The sequence below is a fragment of the Oncorhynchus masou genome, chromosome 7 (genome assembly GCF_036934945.1).
Source record: "Oncorhynchus masou masou isolate Uvic2021 chromosome 7, UVic_Omas_1.1, whole genome shotgun sequence".
NCBI lineage: Eukaryota > Metazoa > Chordata > Actinopteri > Salmoniformes > Salmonidae > Oncorhynchus > Oncorhynchus masou.
Window position 1 is genome coordinate 659,300 of NC_088218.1, and position 21,023 is coordinate 680,322.

At 47.2% G+C, this 21,023-nt stretch overlaps 1 protein-coding gene and 1 pseudogene across 1 annotated transcript in view; both read left to right on the forward strand.

Annotated features, from left to right (window-relative positions):
- The window catches only part of LOC135543102 (RNA-binding protein 26-like), a 41,972-nt pseudogene extending 38,893 nt beyond the window's left edge, over positions 1–3,079 (forward strand).
- LOC135543113 (GPALPP motifs-containing protein 1-like) overlaps positions 1–21,023 on the forward strand; it is a 146,747-nt gene that overhangs the window by 79,297 nt on the left and 46,427 nt on the right. The gene's annotated exons all lie outside the window — the stretch shown is intronic.

Here is a 21,023-nt window from a genome sequence, read left to right on the forward strand (position 1 = left end):
AGTTTTAATGAACCCTGTCTGGTTTAAAACTAGTTTTAATGAACCCTGTCTGGTTTAAACTAGTTTTAATGAACCCTGTCTGGTTTAAACTAGTTTTAATGAACCCTGTCTGGTTTAAACTAGTTTTAATGAACCCTGTCTGGTTTAAACTAGTTTTAATGAACCCTGTCTGGTTTAAACTAGTTTTAGTGAACCCTGTCTGGTTTAAACTAGTTTTAATGAACCCTGTCTGGTTTAATCCAGTTTTAGTGAACCCTGCCTGGTTTAAACTAGTTTTAGTGAACCCTGTCTGGTTTTAAACTAGTTTTAATGAACCCTGTCTGGTTTAAACTAGTTTTAGTGAACCCAGTCTGGTTTAAACTAGTTCTAATAAACCCTGTTGGTTTTAAACTAGTTTTAATGAACCCTGTCTGGTTTAAACTAGTTTTAATGAACCCTGTTGGTTTTAAACTAGTTTTAATGAACCCTGTCTGGTTTAAACTAGTTTTAGTGAACCCAGTCTGGTTTAAACTAGTTCTAATGAACCCTGTTGGTTTTAAACTAGTTTTAATGAACCCTGTCTGGTTTAAACTAGTTTTAGTGAACCCTGTCTGGTTTTAAACTAGTTTTAGTGAACCCTGTCTGGTTTTAAACTAGTTCTAATGAACCCTGTCTGGTTTAAACTAGTTTTGGTGAACCCAGTCTGGTTTAAACTAGTTCTAATGAACCCTGTTGGTTTTAAACTAGTTTTAATGAACCCAGTCTGGTTTAAACTAGTTTTAGTGAACCCTGTCTGGTTTTAAACTAGTTTTAGTGAACCCAGTCTGGTTTAAACTAGTTCTAATGAACCCTGTTGGTTTTAAACTAGTTTTAATGAACCCTGTCTGGTTTAAACTAGTTTTAGTGAACCCTGTCTGGTTTTAAACTAGTTTTAATGAACCCAGTCTGGTTTTAAACTAGTTTTAATGAACCCAGTCTGGTGGTTTTAAACTAGTTTTAATGAACCCAGTCTGGTGGTTTTAAACTAGTTTTAATGAACCCAGTCTGGTGGTTTTAAACTAGTTTTAATGAACCCAGTCTGGTGGTTTTAAACTAGTTTTAATGAACCTAGTCTGGTTTTAAACTAGTTTTAAGGAACCCTGTCCTGGTTTTAAACTAGTTTTAAGGAACCCTGTCCTGGTTTATATGAATTACATTAGGAATGTTTGTTGGCGGGCTTTATGTGATGTTTTGGTGGGAAAAATAGAAAATTGCTGTTGAATTGTTGAAAACAAAATGGTCGTCAGCAGTGCTCTGATACCTGTTTGCTCGGGTGAATGAATGAGTTCAGACTCTGGGACGAGGAGACCGGTGTGTCTTCACCTCACTCCCATCTTTCATCTCATTCCAGTCTTGTTGTTTTCCCTTTTTCTCAAGCAATTTGGAGAGTTAGAAGACTGTCATATAGACGAGACAACCTGTCTGGCTGTTATCACCTACAGGAGCAGACCAGAGGCTGAACAGGTAAAACACTTTTCAACCTCGTGACTCAAACCGGACGTTTTCAACCCAGTGCTGCAACGTTAGACAGTCATTCTCCTCCTCGTTCTCTCATGTGTCTTCCTCTCTCTCTCTCTCTCTCCCTTCCTGTCCTCTCCTGTGTTCCCCCTCTCCGTCCTCCGCCCTCCGCTAGGCGGCGCTACACAGCGTCCGTCTGAACGGCAGTGATCTGCGTCTGTCCTGGCACAAGCCTGCCGTCTCCCTGACCTCCCAGGAGCCCGATGAGCAGGAGACTGATCACGACGAGGTGAAGGTGGAATGTTGTTTTGCCAGTTGTGGACTACGATGTGTCGCTTATGGTTTGGGGAAGTGTGTGTGTGTGTGTGTCTGGGCACAGCGCTTCACAGCTAAGGCTTTTCTCCAGCAGCATCCCACCCTGAATCCCACCACTGGGTTGCCTCTGAAGCTAAGCAGGGTTGGTCCTGGTCAGTCCCTGGATGGGAGACCAGATGCTGCTGGAAGTGGTGTTGGAGGGCCAGTCCCAACCCATTAGTTTCTGGACCAATCAGACAGTCCCCAGCGTGTTGTTCTGGCTCTGTCCCAACCCATTAGTTTCTGGACCAATCAGACAGTCCCCAACGTGTTGTTCTGGCTCTGTTCCAACCCATTAGTTTCTGGACCAATCAGACAGTCCCCAGCGTGTTGTTCTGGCTCTGTCCCAACCCATTTAGTTTCTGGACCAATCAGACAGTCCCCAGCGTGTTGTTCTGGCTCTGTCCCAACCCATTAGTTTCTGGACCAATCAGACAGTCCCCAGCGTGTTGTTCTGGCTCTGTCCCAACCCATTAGTTTCTGGACCAATCAGACAGTCCCCAACGTGTTGTTCTGGCTCTGTCCCAACCCATTAGTTTCTGGACCAATCAGACAGTCCCCAACGTGTTGTTCTGGCTCTGTCCCAACCCATTAGTTTCTGGACCAATCAGACAGTCCCCAACGTGTTGTTCTGGCTCTGTCCCAACCCATTAGTTTCTGGACCAATCAGACAGTCCCCAGCGTGTTGTTCTGGCTCTGTCCCAACCCATTAGTTTCTGGACCAATCAGACAGTCCCCAGCGTGTTGTTCTGGCTCTGTCCCAACCCATCCGTTTCTGGACCAATCAGACAGTCCCCAGCGTGTTGTTCTGGCTCTGTCCCAACCCATTAGTTTCTGGACCAATCAGACAGTCCCCAACGTGTTGTTCTGGATCAGTAAACCCGAAAAGATTGCTGGTTCGAAACCCCCCAGCCGACTAGGTGAAAAATCTCTGTGTCCTTAAGAGCAAGGCATTTAACGTTAATTTCTCCTGTCTCTGGATAAGAGTGTCTGCTTAATGACTCCAATGTAAAGAAAATAATGTCCGGTGGGCGTAACATTTGGCCAGATTAAGGAGGATTTAGGATGGCCAGAGATTAGCTCTGTTGTTTTTCTTTCTTTATTAAAGTCTTGTCTTGTCCCTTTTTTGTAGTTCCAGGAAGAGTCGCTGATTGATGATGCGTTGCTCCAGGACTACGACGAGGAGGATGACGACAACGAACCCGCCCCTGGCGCAGATGAAGACAGCCCTGATTGGAAAAAATGCTAACGCAATTTTTTTTTTTTTTTTTTTTTTTTTTTTTACAGTTTCTGATTGGCTGTTTTTTTTTTTTTGACAGTTTCTGATTGGCTGTTTTTTTTTTTTTTTTCAACTACTAGATGCATTTCACAATAGGTCAGAACCTCAACAGTTAATTCATTCTGTTGTGGCGATTCAGAAGATTACTAGACAAAGTCGTGTGGGAGTTTCATGTAAATATACTGGTTATTTTTCTTCTTCCTGCTTTTAATTTGTAAAAGTAGTTTAATAACATGAAGATTGGTACAGTTCTTTTATTTTTTGCTTATTGGATTGAAATGAAATGATACTAGATTACTTTAGGAAAAACAATTGGTCGTTGACTGATCAGATCAAATGATGACATAAAGAGTCGTTGTGTTGAAACGCCTGTTTATGAACAGAATGGTGAACTTAACTAAACGACGGAGAGTTTTGACTGTGTGATATTAGATTGCTTCTTGTGTAAATATTCTCTGTCTGGATTTTAATGATTTGTAATGACAGCTTTGCTTCGGGATTCTTTCTTGAATTTATTTTTGAAATGTCAAAAAAATAAAATAAAGACTTTCAAATGGTCAAAAAATAAAAAAATCAGCTGAAAAAAAAATGAAAAAAACCCTGCAGCTGTGATGCCATTGATGAAACAAAACCAGCTAATAAAACACATCCCACAAAAAGAGCTGACAAAATAAAGACCATTAAAATAAAAAAAAAGTTTCACAAAAAGAGCAAATTTCCATGTGGTTTTACATTTACCATTAAAACAAAATGTGGTAAGGCAAGAACTATTTTCCACTTGGTGAGGCTCGACGTCAGAAAGACTGTGTGGGATCTCCGTAACGGTGAGTTCTGTTTATCTCTTGGTGTGGTATCTCCGTAATGGTGAGCTGTGTGGTGTCTCCGTAACGGTAAGCTGTGTGGTATCTCCTTAATGGTAAGTTCTGTTTCTCTATGTGTGGTATCTCCGTAACGGTAAACTGTGTGGTTACCTCTTGGTGTGGTATCTCTGTAACGGTGAGCTCTGTGGTATCTCCTTAATGGTAAGTTCTGTTTCTCTTGGTGTGGTATCTCCGTAACGGTAAACTGTGTAGTGTCTCCGTAACGGTGAGCTTTGTGGTATCTCTGTAATGGTGAGCTCTGTGGTATCTCCTTAACGGTAAGTTATGTTTCTCTTGGTGTGGTATCTCTGTAATGGTGAGCGGTGTGGTATCTCCGTAACGGTGAGCTCTGTGGTATCTCCTTAACGGTAAGTTATGTTTCTCTTGGTGTGGTATCTCCATAATGGTGAGCTGTGTGGTACCTCCGTAACGGTAAACTGTGTGGTTATCTCTTGGTGTGGTATCTCCATAACGGTGAGCTGTGTGGTATCTCCATAATGGTGAGCTTTGTGGTATCTCCATAATGGTGAGCTTTGTGGTTATCTCTTGGTGTGGTATCTCCATAATGGTGAGCTGTGTGGTATCTCCATAACGGTGAGCTTTGTGGTTATCTCTTAGTGTGGTATCTCCGTAACGGTGAGCTTTGTGGTATCCCCATAACGGTGAGCTTTGTGGTATCTCCATAATGGTGAGCTGTGTGGTTACCTCATGGTGTGGTATCTCCGTAACCACAAAGCTCACCGTTATCTCTTGGTGTGGTATCTCCGTAATGCTAAACTGTGTGGTTATCACATCCTGTTGTCTCTTAGATTTGGGGCAACAGGACATGATGTCTCTTAGATCTGGGACAACAAGACCGTGATGTCTCTTAGATCTGGGACCAGAGGACAACAAGACCGTGATGTCTCTTAGATCTGGGACCAGAGGACAACAGGACGTGATGTCTCTTAGATCTGGGACCAGAGGACAACAGGACCGTGATGTCTCTTAGATCTGGGACCAGAGGACAACGGGACCGTGATGTCTCTTAGATCTGGGACCAGAGGACAACAGGACGTGATGTCTCTTAGATCTGGGACCAGAGGACAACAGGACCGTGATGTCTCTTAGATCTGGGACCAGAGGACAACAGGACCGTGATGTCTCTTAGATCTGGGACCAGAGGACAACAGGACCGTGATGTCTCTTAGATCTGGGACCAGAGGACAACATGATGTCTCTTAGATCTGGGACCAGAGGACAACGGGACCGTGATGTCTCTTAGATCTGGGACCAGAGGACAACAGGACCGTGATGTTCTTAGATCTGGGACCAGAGGACAACAGGACCGTGATGTCTCTTAGACCTGGGACCAGAGGACAACATGATGTCTCTTAGATCTGGGACCAGAGGACAACAGGACCGTGATGTCTCTTAGATCTGGGACCAGAGGACAACAGGACCGTGATGTCTCTTAGACCTGGGACCAGAGGACAACATGATGTCTCTTAGATCTGGGACCAGAGGACAACAGGACCGTGATGTCTCTTAGATCTGGGACCAGAGGACAACAGGACGTGATGTCTCTTAGATCTGGGACCAGAGGACAACAGGACCGTGATGTCTCTTAGATCTGGGACCAGAGGACAACAGGACCGTGATGTCTCTTAGATCTGGGACCAGAGGACAACAGGACCGTGATGTCTCTTAGATCTGGGACCAGAGGACAACATGATGTCTCTTAGATCTGGGACCAGAGGACAACATGATGTCTCTTAGATCTGGGACCAGAGGACAACAGGACCGTGATGTCTCTTAGATCTGGGACCAGAGGACAACATGATGTCTCTTAGATCTGGGACCAGAGGACAACAGGACCGTGATGTCTCTTAGATCTGGGACCAGAGGACAACAGGACGTGATGTCTCTTAGATCTGGGACCAGAGGACAACAGGACCGTGATGTCTCTTAGATCTGGGACCAGAGGACAACAGGACCGTGATGTCTCTTAGATCTGGGACCAGAGGACAACAGGACGTGATGTCTCTTAGATCTGGGACCAGAGGACAACAGGACCGTGATGTCTCTTAGATCTGGGACCAGAGGACAACATGATGTCTCTTAGATCTGGGACCAGAGGACAACGGGACCGTGATGTCTCTTAGATCTGGGACCAGAGGACAACAGGACCGTGATGTCTCTTAGATCTGGGACCAGAGGACAACAGGACCGTGATGTCTCTTAGACCTGGGACCAGAGGACAACATGATGTCTCTTAGATCTGGGACCAGAGGACAACAGGACCGTGATGTCTCTTAGATCTGGGACCAGAGGACAACAGGACCGTGATGTCTCTTAGACCTGGGACCAGAGGACAACATGATGTCTCTTAGATCTGGGACCAGAGGACAACAGGACCGTGATGTCTCTTAGATCTGGGACCAGAGGACAACAGGACGTGATGTCTCTTAGATCTGGGACCAGAGGACAACAGGACCGTGATGTCTCTTAGATCTGGGACCAGAGGACAACAGGACGTGATGTCTCTTAGATCTGGGACCAGAGGACAACAGGACCGTGATGTCTCTTAGATCTGGGACCAGAGGACAACATGATGTCTCTTAGATCTGGGACCAGAGGACAACAGGACCGTGATGTCTCTTAGATCTGGGACCAGAGGACAACAGGACCGTGATGTCTCTTAGATCTGGGACCAGAGGACAACATGATGTCTCTTAGATCTGGGACCAGAGGACAACAAGACCGTGATGTCTCTTAGATCTGGGACCAGAGGACAACGGGACCGTGATGTCTCTTAGATCTGGGACCAGAGGACAACAGGACCGTGATGTCTCTTAGATCTGGGACCAGAGGACAACAGGACCATGATGTCTCTTAGATCTGGGACCAGAGGACAACAAGACCGTGATGTCTCTTAGATCTGGGACCAGAGGACAACAGAACCGTGATGTCTCTTAGATCTGGGACCAGAGGACAACAAGACCATGATGTCTCTTAGATCTGGGACCAGAGGACAACAGGACCGTGATGTCTCTTAGATCTGGGACCAGAGGACAACATGATGTCTCTTAGATCTGGGACCAGAGGACAACAAGACCGTGATGTCTCTTAGATCTGGGACCAGAGGACAACGGGACCGTGATGTCTCTTAGATCTGGGACCAGAGGACAACAGGACCGTGATGTCTCTTAGATCTGGGACCAGAGGACAACGGGACCGTGATGTCTCTTAGATCTGGGACCAGAGGACAACAAGACCATGATGTCTCTTAGATCTGGGACCAGAGGACAACAGGACCGTGATGTCTCTTAGATCTGGGACCAGAGGACAACATGATGTCTCTTAGATCTGGGACCAGAGGACAACAAGACCGTGATGTCTCTTAGATCTGGGACCAGAGGACAACAGGACCATGATGTCTCTTAGATCTGGGACCAGAGGACAACAAGACCGTGATGTCTCTTAGATCTGGGACCAGAGGACAACAGAACCGTGATGTCTCTTAGATCTGGGACCAGAGGACAACAAGACCATGATGTCTCTTAGATCTGGGACCAGAGGACAACAGGACCGTGATGTCTCTTAGATCTGGGACCAGAGGACAACATGATGTCTCTTAGATCTGGGACCAGAGGACAACGGGACCGTGATGTCTCTTAGATCTGGGACCAGAGGACAACGGGACCGTGATGTCTCTTAGATCTGGGACCAGAGGACAACAGGACCGTGATGTCTCTTAGATCTGGGACCAGAGGACAACAGGACCGTGATGTCTCTTAGATCTGGGACCAGAGGACAACATGATGTCTCTTAGATCTGGGACCAGAGGACAACAGGACCGTGATGTCTCTTAGATCTGGGACCAGAGGACAACAAGACCATGATGTCTCTTAGATCTGGGACCAGAGGACAACAGGACCGTGATGTCTCTTAGATCTGGGACCAGAGGACAACAAGACCGTGATGTCTCTTAGATCTGGGACCAGAGGACATCGGGACGTGATCGGCAGACAGCACACTTTCTCTCCTGATTTAAGATTTAGGATTTTACTTTTTGAAATGTTAATGACAAGATTTGTAATACATTTGTGGTCAGTTGTGTGTGTGTGTATATATAAAACATGTATACATGGTCACTTCTCTGAGTAATGATGAGACCGTTTCAATGGAGGTCCTGTAGCACTTTTAATGTGTCTATTTAACAGGTTGTTGAGGCTGTTCTCCTACCTGTCCTGACCCATCTACACACCTGCCTGTCCTGGCTGTTCTCCTACCTGTCCTGAATGTACACCTACCTTTCCTGACCCATCAACACACCTACCTGTCCTGGCTGTTCTCCTACCTGTCCTGACCCATCAACACACCTACCTGTCCTGGCTGTTCTCCTACCTGTCCTGACCCATCAACACACCTGCCTGTCCTGACCCATCTGCACACCTACCTGTCCCAACCCATCTGCACACCTACCTGTCCTGGCCCATCTACACACCTACCTGTCCTGGCCCATCTACACACCTACCTGTCCCGGCCCATCTACACACCTACCTGTCCCGGCCCATCTACACTCAACATCCCATAATGACAAAGTGAAAACATGTTTTTCGATGCCATTTTATTGTTTGTATTACAGAAATACAGTAACGTCTCATTTACATAAGTTCTCACACCCCCCAGAGTCGGTACTTTGTAGAAGCACCTTTAGGCGATGATCCCAGCTGTGAGGCATTCTGGGTAAGATTCCAAGAGATTGTGGAACATTTTATTATTTTCAATCTTCTTCAAGATCTGTCTCATTGGTTGTTGATCATTGCTACTCAACTATTTTCAGGTCTTGACATAGATTGTGAAGTAGATTTTGGTCAGCAGTAACTCGGCCATTCGGGAACATTCACTGTCTTCTTGGTAAGCAACTCCAGTGTAGATTTTGACCTTGTGTTTTAGGTTTATTGTCCTGATGAAAGGTGAACTCCTCTCCCAGTGTCTGGTGGAAAGCTGAAACTGAACCAGGTTTTCCTCTAGGATTCTTCCTGTGTTTATCTCCAGTCTGTTTAATTTTTATCCTGAAAAACTCCCCAGTCCTTAACAATTACAAGTATACCCATAACATGATGCGGCCACCACTATGCTTCAAAATATGGAGAGTGGTACTCAGTAATGTGTTGCATTGGATTTCCCTAAATGTAAATCTTTGTATTCAGGACAAAAAATATATTTTTTGCCACATTTTTTTGAAGTATTACTTTAGTGCCTTGTTGCAAACAAGTTTTGGAATATTTGTTATTCTGTACAGGCTTCCTTCTTTTCATTCTGTCATTTAGGTTAGTATTGTAGAGTAACTACAATGTTGATCCATCCTCAGTTTTCTCCTATCACAGCCATTAAACTCTGTACCTGTTTTTAAAAGTCACCATTGGCCTGGTGAAATCACTGAGTGGTTTCCTTCCTCACTGGCAACTGAGTTAAGAAGGACGCCTGTATCTCTGTAGTGACTGGTTGTATTGATACACCATCCAAAGTGTAATGAATAACTTCACCAAGCTCAAAGGGATATTCAATGTCTGCTTTTTATTTATTTTTTACCCATCTACCAATAGGTGCCCCTCTTTGTGAGGATTGGAAAAACTCCCTGGTCTTTGTGGTTGAATCCGTGTTTGAATTTCACTGCTCGACTGAAGGACCTTACAATTATCTGTATGTGTGGGGTACGGAGATGAGGTAGTCATTCAAAAATCATGTTAAACACTTTTATTGGACACAGACTGAGTCCATTAAACCTATTATGTGACTTGTTAAAAGCACATTTTTTACTCCTAAACGTATTTAGGCTCCTTTCCGTAACAAAGGAGTTGAACACTTGACTCGACATTTCAGTTTTCATCTTTTTAATTAAATTTATAAAAGAAACTGCTTCATATTTTATTGAACCTTTTTTTTTATTGAAATAGGCAAATCAATTAAGAACAAATTGTTATTTTACAATGACGCCCCAAACCCAGACGGCGTTGGGTCAATTGTGTGCCGCCCTACGGGACTCCCGATCAAGGCCGGGTGTCACACAGCCCGTGATCGAACCCTGGGTCTGTAGTGACGCCTCTAGCTCCACGCATTAGCAAATATTGTGTATTGTCTGTAGACCAGTGATAATTGTTATTATTTGAATACATTTTGAATTGTGGAAAAAGTCGAGGGGTGTGAATACTTTGTGAAGGTGCTGTACCTGTCCTGTACAACCTACCTGTCCTGTACAAACCTACCTGTCCTGTACAACCTACCTGTCCTGTACAACCTACCTGTCCTGTACAACCTACCTGTCCTGCTGTGAAGGACCTATAACTGTCTGCTTGTCCTGTACACCTACCTGTCCTGTACAACCTACCTGTCCTGTACACCTACCTGTCCTGTACAAACCTACCTGTCCTGCTGTGAAGGACCTATAACTGTCTGCTTGTCCTGTACACCTACCTGTCCTGTACAACCTACCTGTCCTGTACACCTACCTGTCCTGTACAAACCTACCTGTCCTGTACAAACCTACCTGTCCTGTACAAACCTACCTGTCCTGTACAAACCTACCTGTCCTGTCGTGAAGGACCTATAACTGTCTGCTTGTCCTGTACACCTGCCTGTCCTGCTGTGAAGGAGCGTCCCACTCGACTGCTCCCGGCAGCCTCTGTCCCGTCTCATTTGCATAAGAGCGGACAAATAACCCAATCAGGGAGCAGAGGCCCTCTGATGATATTGCCTCTCCTCTCCGGTGCCTGTCATGGTCGCACGGATAATGATGAGAAATGACGTTTGCTCATGCACCTATTTTCTGTTAGCGTTTATCAGTTAGCCTTCTCTCTCTCTGTAGATTGTGTTGTAACACCCGTCTGTCTCCCAGCGTGGCACCCTTAAACAGGCCCCCTCCCTCGCCGTGGTCCACCTCCCTCTGAACCCTCATTTACCCCCTAAAGCTTTGCTCTCTCTCTCACACACACACAGGAGATAAACTGCCCCGCCCTCCACTCTCTGTACCCCCTGGCCTCAGCTCGGTTCCCTCAGTCTTACATTCCAGTCCTTTAGGGTTCCTAAATGATCCAGTCCTGTGGGGTTCCGAAAGAGCCAGTCCTGTGGGGTTCCTAAAAGAGCCAGTCCTGTGGGGTTCCCAAAAGAGCCAGTCCTGTGGGGTTCTTAAAAGAGCCAGTCCTGTGGGGTTCCTAAAAGAGCCAGTCCTGTGGGGTTCCTAAAAGAGCCAGTCCTGTGGGGTTCCTAAAAGAGCCAGTCCTGTGGGGTTCTTAAAAGAGCCAGTCCTGTGGGGTTCCTAAAAGAGCCAGTCCTGTGGGGTTCCTAAAAGAGCCAGTCCTGTGGGGTTCCTAAAAGAGCCAGTCCTGTGGGGTTCCTAAAAGAGCCAGTCCTGTGGGGTTCCTAAAAGATCCAGTCCTGTGGGGTTCCCAAAAGATCCAGTCCTGTAGGGTTCCCAAAAGATCCAGTCCTGTAGGGTTCCCAAAAGATCCAGTCCTGTAGGGTTCCTAAAAGATCCAGTCCTGTAGGGTTCCTAAAAGATCCAGTCCTGTGGGGTTCCTAAAAGAGCCAGTCCTGTGGGGTGGCTACTGTTAGAATGGAGGAGCAGCCTCATTGGCCCACTGTTACCGTGGAGGAGCAGCCTCATTGGTCTACTGTTACCATGGAGGAGCAGCCTCATTGGTCATCTGTTACCGTGGATGGGCAACCTCATTGGCCGACTGTTACCATGGAGGAGCAGCCTCATTGGCCCACTGTTACCGTGGAGGAGCAGCCTCATTGGCCCACTGTTACCGTGGAGGAGCAGCCTCATTGGTCATCTGTTACCATGGAGGAGCAGCCTCATTGGCCGACTGTTACCATGGAGGAGCAGCCTCATTGGTCTACTGTTACCATGGAGGAGCAGCCTCATTGGCCGACTGTTACCATGGAGGAGCAGCCTCATTGGCCGACTGTTACCATGGAGGAGCAGCCTCATTGGTCATCTGTTACCGTGGATGGGCAACCTCATTGGCCGACTGTTACCATGGAGGAGCAGCCTCATTGGCCCACTGTTACCGTGGAGGAGCAGCCTCATTGGTCATCTGTTACCATGGATGGGCAACCTCATTGGCCGACTGTTACCATGGAGGAGCAGCCTCATTGGCCGACTGTTACCATGGAGGAGCAGCCTCATTGGTCTACTGTTACCATGGAGGAGCAGCCTCATTGGCCGACTGTTACCATGGAGGAGCAGCCTCATTGGCCGACTGTTACCATGGAGGAGCAGCCTCATTGGTCTACTGTTACCATGGAGGAGCAGCCTCATTGGTCTACTGTTACCATGGAGGAGCAGCCTCATTCAGACTTGACAGAACTAGCAAAGCTACAGACCAGGGTCCTTATTCACAGAGCTACAGACCAGGGTCCTTATTCACAGAGCTACAGACCAGGGTCCTTATTCACAGAGCTACAGACCAGGGTCCTTATTCACAGAGCTACAGACCAGGGTCCTTATTCACAGAGCTACAGACCAGGGTCCTTATTCACAGAGCTACAGACCAGGGTCCTTATTCACAGAGCTACAGACCAGGGTCCTTATTCACAGAGCTACAGACCAGGGTCCCTATTCACAGAGCTACAGACCAGGGTCCCTATTCACAGAGCTACAGACCAGGGTCCTTATTCACAGAGCTACAGACCAGGGTCAGACCAGGGTCCTTATTCACAGAGCTACAGACCAGGGTCCTTATTCACAGAGCTACAGACCAGGGTCCTTATTCACAGAGCTACAGACCAGGGTCCTTATTCACAGAGCTACAGACCAGGGTCCTTATTCACAGAGCTACAGACCAGGGTCCTTATTCACAGAGCTACAGACCAGGGTCCCTATTCACAGAGCTACAGACCAGGGTCCCTATTCACAGAGCTACAGACCAGGGTCCTTATTCACAGAGCTACAGACCAGGGTCCTTATTCACAGAGCTACAGACCAGGGTCCTTATTCACAGAGCTACAGACCAGGGTCCTTATTCACAGAGCTACAGACCAGGGTCCTTATTCACAGAGCTACAGACCAGGGTCCTTATTCACAGAGCTACAGACCAGGGTCCTTATTCACAGAGCTACAGACCAGGGTCCTTATTCACAGAGCTACAGACCAGGGTCCTTATTCACAGAGCTACAGACCAGGGTCCTTATTCACAGAGCTACAGACCAGGGTCCTTATTCACAAAGGTAGTATCCCAAATAGTGTGCACTACTAATCCCAGCCTCTGTCCCTGCTGGAGGCCTTTTGCCGCCTTGTAGGCTGTCATTGTAAAAAATAATTTGTTCTTAACTGACTTGCCAGGTTCGATGAATAGATAATAAAAATGACCCAACACACCTCCAGGCGGTGTGAGGACTATTTAACCAAGAAGGAGAGTGATGGAGTGCTGCATCAGATGACCTGGCCTCCACAATCCCCCGATCTCAACCCACTTGAGATGGTTTGGGATGAGTTGGACCGTAGAGTTAACGGAAGAGCAGCCAACAAGTTCTCAGCATATGTGGGAACTCCTTCAAGACTGTTGGAAAAGCATTCCAGGTGAAGCTGGTTGAGAGAATGTCAAGAGTGTGCAAAGTTGTCATCAAGGCAAAGGGTGGCAACTGAAGAAAATCCTAAATATATTTAGATTTGTTTAACACACGTTGGGTTACTACATGATTCCATATGTGTTATTTCATAGTTTGATGTCTTCACTATTATTCTACAATGTAGAAAATAGTAAAAAAAAAAAAAAAAAAACTTGATTGAGTAGATGTGTCCAGACTTTTAAAACAGGTACTATATATCATAACAAGCTTCCAGACTGATCACTGTGCACAAGACTGGTGGACCTGAATATTGTGATGAGTGTAAGGGTGTGTTTCAAACAGAACCCTATTCCATATATATTGTGCTTTCCTATGGGCATCACACTTTACACAGGGCTCTAGAGTCACATCAGGCATCTCACTGGGCTACAGTCACATCAGGCATCACACTTTACACAGGGCTCTAGAGTCACATCAGGCATCTCACTGGGCTACAGTCACATCAGGCATCACACTTTACCCTGGGCCACAGAGTAACATCAGGCATCAGACTTTACACAGGGCTACAGTCACATCAGGCATCACACTGGGCTACAGTCACATCAGGCATCTCACTTTACACTGGGCTACAGTCACATCAGGCATCACATTTTCCACTGGGCTACAGTCACATCAGGCATCACACTTTACACTGGGCTACAGTCACATCAGGCATCACACTTTACACTGGGCTACAGTCACATCAGGCATCACACTGGGCTACAGTCACATCAGGCATCACACTTTACACTGGGCTACAGTCACATCAGGCATCACACTTTCCACTGGGCCACAGTCACATCAGGCATCGCACTGGGCTACAGTCACATCAGGCATCACACTTTACACTGGGCTACAGTCACATCAGGCATCACACTTTACACTGGGCTACAGTCACATCAGGCATCACACTGGGCTACAGTCACATCAGGCATCACACTGTGCTACAGTCACATCAGGCATCACACAGGGCTACAGTCACATCAGGCATCACACTGGGCTACAGTCACATCAGGCATCACACTGTGCTACAGTCACATCAGGCATCACACTGGGCTACAGTCACATCAGGCATCACACTGGGCTACAGTCACATCAGGCATCACACTGGGCTACAGTCACATCAGGCATCACACTGGGCTACAGTCACATCAGGCATCACACTTTACACTGGGCTACAGTCACATCAGGCATCACACTGGGCTACAGTCACATCAGGCATCACACTGGGCTACAGTCACATCAGGCATCACACTTTACACTGGGCTACAGTCACATCAGGTCATCACACTGGGCTACAGTCACATCAGGCATCACACTTTACACTGGGCTACAGTCACATCAGGCATCACACTGGGCTACAGTCACATCAGGCATCACACTGGGCTACAGTCACATCAGGCATCACACTGGGCTACAGTCACATCAGGCATCACACTTTACACTGGGCTACAGTCACATCAGGCATCACACTGGGCTACAGTCACATCAGGCATCACACTTTACACTGGGCTACAGTCACATCAGGCATCACACTGGGCTACAGTCACATCAGGCATCACACTGGGCTACAGTCACATCAGGCATCACACTTTACACTGGGCTACAGTCACATCAGGCATCACACTGGGCTACAGTCACATCAGGCATCACACTTTACACTGGGCTACAGTCACATCAGGCATCACACTGGGCTACAGTCACATCAGGCATCACACTTTACAGTCACATCAGGCATCACACTGGGCTACAGTCACATCAGGCATCACACTTTACACTGGGCTACAGTCACATCAGGCATCACACTGGGCTACAGTCACATCAGGCATCACACTGGGCTACAGTCACATCAGGCATCACACTTTACACAGGCATCACAGTCACATCAGGCATCACACTGGGCTACAGTCACATCAGGCATCACACTGGGCTACAGTCACATCAGGCATCACACTGGGCTACAGTCACATCAGGCATCACACTGTGCTACAGTCACATCAGGCATCACACTGTGCTACAGTCACATCAGGCATCACACTGGGCTACAGTCACATCAGGCATCACACTGGGCTACAGTCACATCAGGCATCACACTGGGCTACAGTCACATTCACTTTCCACTGGGCTACAGTCACATCAGGCATCACACTGGGCTACAGTCACATCAGGCATCACACTGGGCTACAGTCACATCAGGCATCACACTGGGCTACAGAGTCACATCAGGCATCACACTGGGCCACAGTCACATCAGGCATCACACTGTGCTACAGTCACATCAGGCATCACACTTTACACTGGGATACAGTCACATCAGGCATCACACTTTACACTGGGCTACAGTCACATCAGGCATCACACTTTACACTGGGCTACAGTCACATCAGGCATCACACTTTACACTGGGCTACAGTCACATCAGGCATCACACTGGGCTACAGTCACATCAGGCATCACACTTTACACTGGGCTTTTTCACATCAGGCATCACACTTTACACTGGGCTAAGGAGTCACATCAGGCATCACACTTTACACTGGGCTAAGGAGTCACATCAGGCATCACACTTTACACAGAGTCACATCAGGCATCTCACTTTACACTGGGCTACAGTCACATCAGGCATCACACTTTACACTGGGCTACAGTCACATCAGGCATCACACTGGGCTACAGTCACATCAGGCATCACACTTTACACTGGGCTACAGTCACATCAGGCATCACACTTTACACTGGGCTACAGTCACATCAGGCATCACACTGGGCTACAGTCACATCAGGCATCACACTGGGCTACAGTCACATCAGGCATCACACTGGGCTACAGTCACATCAGGCATCACACTGGGCTACAGTCACATCAGGCATCACACTTTACACTGGGCTACAGTCACATCAGGCATCACACTGGGCTACAGTCACATCAGGCATCACACTTTACACTGGGCTACAGTCACTTCAGGCATCACACTGGGCTACAGTCACATCAGGCATCACACTTTACACTGGGCTACAGTCACATCAGGCATCACACTGGGCTACAGTCACATCAGGCATCACACTGGGCTACAGTCACATCAGGCATCACACTGGGCTACAGTCACATCAGGCATCACACTGGGCTACAGTCACATCAGGCATCACACTTTACACTGGGCTACAGTCACATCAGGCATCACACTGGGCTACAGTCACATCAGGCATCACACTGGGCTACAGTCACATCAGGCATCACACTGTGCTACAGTCACATCAGGCATCACACTGTGCTACAGTCACATCAGGCATCACACTGGGCTACAGTCACATCAGGCATCACACTGGGCTACAGTCACATCAGGCATCACACTGGGCTACAGTCACATCAGGCATCACACTGGGCTACAGTCACATCAGGCATCTCACTTTCCACTGGGCTACAGTCACATCAGGCATCACACTGGGCTACAGTCACATCAGGCATCACACTGGGCTACAGTCACATCAGGCATCACACTGGGCTACAGAGTCACATCAGGCATCACACTGGGCCACAGTCACATCAGGCATCACACTGTGCTACAGTCACATCAGGCATCACACTTTACACTGGGATACAGTCACATCAGGCATCACACTTTACACTGGGCTACAGTCACATCAGGCATCACACTTTACACTGGGCTACAGTCACATCAGGCATCACACTTTACACTGGGCTACAGTCACATCAGGCATCACACTTTACACTGGGCTACAGTCACATCAGGCATCACACTGGGCTACAGTCACATCAGGCATCACACTTACACTGGGCTTTTTCACATCAGGCATCACACTTTACACTGGGCTAAGGAGTCACATCAGGCATCACACTTTACACTGGGCTAAGGAGTCACATCAGGCATCACACTTTACACAGAGTCACATCAGGCATCACACTTTACACTGGGCTACAGTCACATCAGGCATCACACTTTACACTGGGCTACAGTCACATCAGGCATCACACTGGGCTACAGTCACATCAGGCATCACACTTTACACTGGGCTACAGTCACATCAGGCATCACACTTTACACTGGGCTACAGTCACATCAGGCATCACACTTTACACTGGGCTACAGTCACATCAGGCATCACACTGGGCTACAGTCACATCAGGCATCACACTGGGCTACAGTCACATCAGGCATCACACTGGGCTACAGTCACATCAGGCATCACACTGGGCTACAGTCACATCAGGCATCACACTGGGCTACAGTTACATCAGGCATCTTTCCAATGTATTTATTCACAGTCATTTGAATAACAGCATCACCATGCACAAGACTGGATTTTTGTTTTGTTTTTTTGCTTATCAATGAATGAATTGCATCTGTTTTGGAGAAAGAAGTCAAACCAACATATGGAAGCTCCCTGATGCCACGAGGAAGGAGGCCCCTCCTCATCCTCCTGCCAGTTGTCAGGGAAACATAGCTGTTAATATTTGATGTTATCGCGGGCCTCCACAAGCACATTTCAGCAAGAGGCCCCGCAAGTTGAGCCAAAACATGATTAATTTAGTATTTATATCCCACCATCCTTTAACAAGCAGAGCCCCGCACACACACACAAACACACACACACACACAGCCTCGGCCCCGCAGCGCGCGCACACACACATACATACATACACACACACACACACACACAGCCTCGGCCCCGCAACGCGCACACACACACATACATACACACACACACAGCCTCGGCCCCGCAGTGAGCACACACAAACACAAACAGCCTCTGCCCCGCAGCACACACATACACACACACACACGAACACACATACACAAACACACACAGCCTCTGCCCCGCAGCGAGCACACACACACACACATACACAGACACACATACACAAACACACACAGCCTTGGCCCCGCAGCGAGCACACACACACATACACGAACACACATACACAAACACACACAGCCTTGGCCCCGCAGCGAGCACACACACACACACATACACAGACACACATACACAAACACACACAGCCTCGCAGCGAACACACACAGCCTCTGCCCCGCAGCGAGCACACACACATACACAGACACACATACACATACACAAACACACACAGACTTGGCCCCGCAGCACACACACACACACAGCCTTGGCCCCGCAGCACACACACTCACTCACACACACACACACACACACACACACTCACACACAGCCTTGGCCCCGCAGCACACACACTCACACACTCACACACACACTCACACACACACACACACTCACACACAGCCTCGGCCCCGCAGCAGAGCTGACACAGTTTGAGACAGGAGTAGTGGCCCTAAATCATCAACGTTCCCCTGCCAGAATCATGCGAGGTGGGGGGGGACGATCAGGCATCACATGTTTTCACGTAAATACAACAGTGTTTATAAGGAATTAGTGTCTGTGTGAGGATTAGTTTCCCTGTCAGCCCACCAGTCAACAGCAGGGTTATGAGAAACTGTGGTAATTGTTGAGCCAACGGAGCCAAAATGACCCCTTCTTTTGTTGTTGTGTGTCTTAATGGGGTTCAAAACTCTCCATCAATCTCTGCATGGAGGCTGACAGGAGGGAGTTTTACAAGGACCTGCTACTGGGTCTATTGGGTCCTGTTACTGGGAGCAGGGAAACAACGTGAATAAGTCACATCCCGCGTGTCCTGTCTTACTCTGACCCTGGTCACCAGACCATAATGTCCTTCTGTCTGTCGCCGTGGCGTCATCAGCTCCACCCACAGCCTCGTCATCAATTCCTCCATTATGAATCCTTGACACCAGAATGACTTGAAGGGGCAATCTGGGATTGGTACATCCGTGTTTGTTATTGTTTTGTTTGAATCCGAGATTGTCCTTTTTGAATAATGACATTTACAATGACGTATTAATTAGAACGTTGGACTAGTAACCGGAAGGTTGCGAGTTCAAATCCCCGAGCTGACAAGGTACTAATCTGTCGTTCTGCCCCTGAACAGGCAGTTAACCCACTGTTCCTAGGCCGTCATTGAAAATAAGAATTTGTTCTTAACTGACATTACACATGGAGTAAACAAACATATACAAACAACACAGAGTTACACATGGAGTAAAACAAACATACAAACAACAACAACACAGAGTTACACATGGAATAAACAAACATACAGTCAATAATACAGTAGAGAAAAAAGTAAACAAAAAGCCTGTCATGACGTCTACAATGACGTTTCGGTTCCTGACATCGGGTTGGCTTTGAATTCTTTACTTAAATGAATATTATAACACGTTTCACATTATGGAGGACAAACTATGACGTAATAGTTTGTCTGAACACTGGAGGGCGCTGTGGTTCATTCTACCCAGTTATGTCCTCCGGGTCACTGACGGAGAGACAAGACAGCCAACAGATCTCACAGACCATCATGAATCTAATACAATGGATTTAAAAACTATTTTTTGATTAATGTTTCCCAGGCAGAAATGTCTGAGAGCGGCTTCAACTGGTGTGGTCTGGAGAAACATGGAGGAACAACCCAGAGAGATGGAAAGCTGTTCTCCTTGAGTTAAGCCCTTGGCTCCTATAGAAGCCTGTTCTCCTTGATTTAAGCCCTTGGCTCCTATAGAAGCCTGTTCTCCTTGAGTTAAGCCCTTGGCTCCTATAGAAGCCTGTTCTCCTTGAGTTAAGCCCTTGGTTCCTATAGAAGCCTGTTCTCCTTGATATGAGCCCTTGGTTCCTATAGAAGCCTGTTCTCCTTGATTTAAGCCCTTGGCTCCTATAGAAGCCTGTTCTCCTTGATTTAAGCCCTTGGCTCCTATAGAAGCCTGTTCTCATTAATTCAAGCCCTTGGCTCCTATAGAAGCCTGTTCTCCTTGATTTAAGCCCTTGGCTCCTATAGAAGCCTGTTCTCCTTGATTTAAGCCCTTGGCTCCTATAGAAGCCTGTTCTCCTTGATTTAAGCCCTTGGTTCCTATAGAAGCCTGTTCTCCTTGATTTAAGCCCTTGGCTCCTATAGAAGCCTGTTCTCCTTGATATAAGCCCTTGGCTCCTACAGGAAGTCACTGTTATCCTTGATTTAAGCCCTTGGCTCCTATAGAAGCCTGTTCTCCTTGATATAAGCCCTTGGCTCCTACAGGAAGTCACTGTTTCCCTTATAGAAGCCTGTTCTCCCTGATTTAAGCCCTTGGCTCCTATAGAAGCCTGTTCTCCTTGATTTAAGCCCTTGGCTCCTATAGAAGCTTGTTCTCCTTGAGTTAAGCCCTTGGCTCCTATAGAAGCTTGTTCTCCTTGATTTAAGCCCTTGGCTCCTATAGAAGCCTGTTCTCCTTGATATAAGCCCTTGGTTCCTATAGAAGCCTGTTCTCCTTGAGTTAAGCCCTTGGCTCCTATAGAAGCCTGTTCTCCTTGATCTAAGCCCTTGGCTCCTATAGAAGCCTGTTCTCCTTGATTTAAGCCCT